Source organism: Poecilia formosa, unplaced genomic scaffold (assembly GCF_000485575.1).
Source record: "Poecilia formosa unplaced genomic scaffold, Poecilia_formosa-5.1.2 Scaffold628, whole genome shotgun sequence".
Lineage (NCBI taxonomy): Eukaryota > Metazoa > Chordata > Actinopteri > Cyprinodontiformes > Poeciliidae > Poecilia > Poecilia formosa.
Window position 1 is genome coordinate 157,837 of NW_006800567.1, and position 4,273 is coordinate 162,109.

A 4,273-nucleotide genomic window follows, 5' to 3' on the forward strand; every position below is an offset into this window, starting at 1 on the left:
CTTCTCCTCTAACAGCGGTTTCTCATCACCTCTCTCTCATTAGAAAACAGTATGAAAACGTTAGCTGCTATAGTTAGCCGCGGTTATTTCGGGCCAATTTAGCTACATAAGAAATATTTCTCGGTTGTTTAGAAGCGAATTTCTGGCTGCAAAGTAATTCTGATCTTTCATCCTTACCTGTGGAAGGTAAAGCCAATGAATCCAGTTTGTTTCGTAAAACGGTTGAAACACACAGAACAGGACTGAAGGAGCTCCGATCTGCTGCCACATACAAGATGGCGGCGACGTAACGTAGATCTCAGCGCTCAGTGAGGGTCTGGTATTCATGTCTATGGGATAGACGCCTCATGCACCACTCTCGCCTATTGCAGCTGACTAGATTTAGGGCGGCCATCTTGGAGCGGTCGACCGCTCCACTCAGCCTTATATGTTTGGAACGCACAATGACGTATCAGCGCATTTAATCGATTGTAACGCTTTTTTGTTACTGGAAACCTGAGTTACCTGTTGGATACAAACAGCTATCAAAGCTACATTTATAAACAATTGTATTTTTAAAGTATTTTTTAATTGTATTGATACATATGTTACCAAGTAAGTCTATTTCGACTCGTCTGCTGGTAACAAGCTCTTATAGGTTTTCTGCTCCGCTGGCGGCAAAACAAGGCAGCGGATTAAAGTTTGTAGAACTTTATTCCTTTCCTTGGCAAGGTGAACAACGAGCTGCACAGCTAGAGTCTCTAAAGTTAACACACAGTTCATCATCTTCTTCTTCTCCTTCCCGTTGCTTACTCTCTACCGCCCCCTAGGGAAAGGCTGTGCCTATAACACTACCCCCACTCTGGATGATGTTTAAACATTTTTAACATTACTCCAGCAAACATAACTGGTTAGAACAAATCCCGGTTAGGACATCTGACCACTGACCCACTGATCAAATCGGTCAGGGGTTCTGTGTCTCCTTTGTGGTCTTTCCTGAGGTCCGGCTCTTTGAAGGACCGGCGGCTGCTGATCCTCCACAGAACCGTCGGTGTCAATTTCTTCTGGTAGAAACTGGCAAGCTTCGTTCTGATTATGATTGTCTCCATATGAAGCTGAATGGGCAGGCAGAGATGAAGCCAGTCCCACAAACTGCCCCATCTCTCTCACGTTTTGAGGCGTGGGCCACTCCTGGACCTGCTGAATCTTCTGTGGGTCCGTGGCAACCCCTTCAACCAAAACTTTGTGGCCTAGGAAAAAATTACTTGCTGCCGAAACAGGCAGGATTTGGAGGGTTTGAGCTTGAGGTTAGCTGCACGCAGCCTGGCAAACACATGCTCCAGTCGCTCCAACATCTCACCAGTGTCTTGTCCTAGAACTATGATGTCATCGAGATAAACCAAACAGGTCTCCCACTGCAGCCCTGCCAGGACACAGTCCATGAACCTTTGGAAGGTGGCTGGAGCAGTACACAGTCCAAAAGGCATCACGTTCCATTCGGAAAGCCCCTTACGTGTGCAGAATGCAGCGGCTCTTCTCACCCGAGGGGTCATCTCCACTTGCCAGTATCCAGATGTTAGGTCAAGTGTGGCCCGCACCCCTTCTCAACAACGAGGGGAACTCCAACCCGCACCCCTTTTAAAACAATGTGGGAACTCCAACCCGCACCCCTTTTAAAACAATGTGGGAACTCCAACCCGCACCCCTTTTAAAACAACGTGGGGACACCAACCCGGACCCCTTTTAAAAGAACATGGGGACTCCAACCCGCACCCCTTTTAAAAGAATGTGGGGACTCCAACCCGCACCCCTTTTAAAAGAATGTGGGGACTCCAACCCGCACCCCTTTTAAAACAACGTGGGGACTCCAACCCGCAACCCCTTTTAAAACAACGTGGGGACTCCACCCGCACCCCTTTTCTCCCTGGTGCTTGAACCCGGGTTTTGATTCAAATCCCAGTTGTTGTTTATGTTCCATAAGCAACTCTAAACAGATGGGTTTTAAGTCTGGATTTAAAGGCATTCAGTGTTTCAGCTGTTTTACAGTTTTCTGGAAGTTTGTTCCAAATAGCATTAGGGTTAGGGTTAGGGTTAGGGTAGCATTAGCATTTCATTAGCCTGTCGATAGCGTTTTGTTAGCCTGTCATTAGCATTTGGACGGATTAACCTCCAACAGGAAGTGAAGTTTGTCACATTCTAACTTTTTAATAATGTTTCATCTCTTATAGGAATCTCGGCCTAATGAGCTTGTTAGACTGGAGGTCAGCGGGAAGACAGGCCAAGTCATGCTAATTTTAGCGAGTTATCGAAGCCAGCTGGTCTCTGTCCCAGACATCAGGAAACTGCCGCTGAACTGGAGAGCTGAAACCAGTCAGGAGCCGAAATTGGTTCCCAGACTAAACATCAGAAACCTCGTCTAATTTCAGGAAAATTGCTTCATTGCAGATTATGATTCTGGTCTGCCAGTTTTCCTGCTCATCTGTAGATCACCTGTTCACCAGTTTACCCATGGTCTGAGTCGATGGCGGCAATGGTCTTAGCTCAGCCTCTAAGAGAAAAACCAGTCATTAGTGCAGCAGCCACTGGTGTCCGGCTGCTGCAGAGCTGGAAACCAGTGGAAGGTTTCCGGCTCTGCAGCAGGAAACGTTTGACGGCTTTGTGTGTCAGATTAACTCAGAAACGTCAGACAGAAAATCTGGAAACCAATCAGATCCACAGGAAGCTGCACCGATGGCAGTTAGTGACTCAACACGCCCGGCTCCCTGAAGTTTCTAGTCAAGATTTATAACATTTATATTCAAGTACATTTTATATTTCTACAGATGGAAGCTCTGGGGAAAAAAGTCCTAGTATAATTCATAAAGAGAAAAAGCTTCCAGAGTTAAAAATCATTGTAGTTAAGAATATTTTATCCAAATCTGGTTAGCTAGCCTGTTTCAACTATGTGGGTTTTATACCTGTTAAGATTTAGAATCAAAACAAGGAATCTGAATCGTTCAGATTCAAATGATGCTGAACTCAAACGTCCAGAAGCGTTTGGCTTTAGCGCTGCTTAGTTTCCATCCATCTGGGTATGTTTGGCGTTTCTTTGTTGTGTAATCCTTTCATTTCCTCTTGGAATGAAAGTGTTTGCTCATTAATTAGAGGCCGTCCATCTTGTTGCAGGTCTTATGCAGGTGCAGATGTCCTGCCATCACTCAGAAACCTGCAGACAATCAGACTGAAGTTGCTGTGCTCCATTGTTCAGTTATTATTATTATTAGTTCTGTCAATCGATTTTAAATGTAATCAGATTACTCACACCGTGGCACTGATTAATCACTGTGCCCAACTTTGTAAGGTAGAAATAAATATGCTTGCAGTTTGCAAACCCTCCTGCTGTGCTGCTGCGTTCCATCCAGTTAAAATTCAAGAAACTTTGTGATTTTATTTGTTTTGGCAGAAAGACGTTAATGCCATCTGATAGCAACTAAGAACATCTTGCTCCACTTCACATGCATACAGGTAGCAGCAAAGCTGTTCAAGGGAAAACTGAGATATATTTTATTTTGTAGTTCTAGGTGGCCCAGCCCTTACTGATGGACAACTGCCCATGTAAACTGCCACTTTTCTAAAAATGTTTTATTTTCTCAAAGCAAACTTGTCTGAAGATTCTCAGTTTTCCAGGTTTTTATATTGAGGGAGGCTTAAAGGAAACCATTTTGTTTAAAATGTTAATTTAGCTCTGCGATATACAGTATTAACGCCTTAAAATGTTCAGATTAATCGCATGCATTAATGTCGACAGCCCAAATGATTAATTTAGTTTTTCTCTCATCGTTCCATCGGGGCTTCATGGAAACGTGAGCGCGCTCGTTCTGCTACATGTCCTGATCTTTGATTTTGGTTCCTGCAGCTGCTGCTTTAGCCTTCTGAAGGCAATAAGAGGGCTGTTGCAGTGAAACGTGGCGGAGCGATGAAAACAGCAGAGCAAACTGAGAGCTAATCAGAACAGGAAGTTTCTCGTATCGCTCTGACTCACGAGTCCCCGGACATTTCAATGTGATGATCAGACATCAGAACGCAGGGAGTGTTAGCGCGTCCACTCTCATGCAGTAAATTCACCGAGAGATTACTGTTAAATATTTTATATATGGTGCCAGGAAAAACACCTGACAGAGAGCAACCTACAAGTTCATAGAAAATCCTGTTTAAAATCAGAAACGGTTCCAGCCGAAGATAGAGAACATCACCCAGATCTACAACCGTCACTGAGACAAGAGACTTTAAACTACCGTAGTTTATAAATGACTGA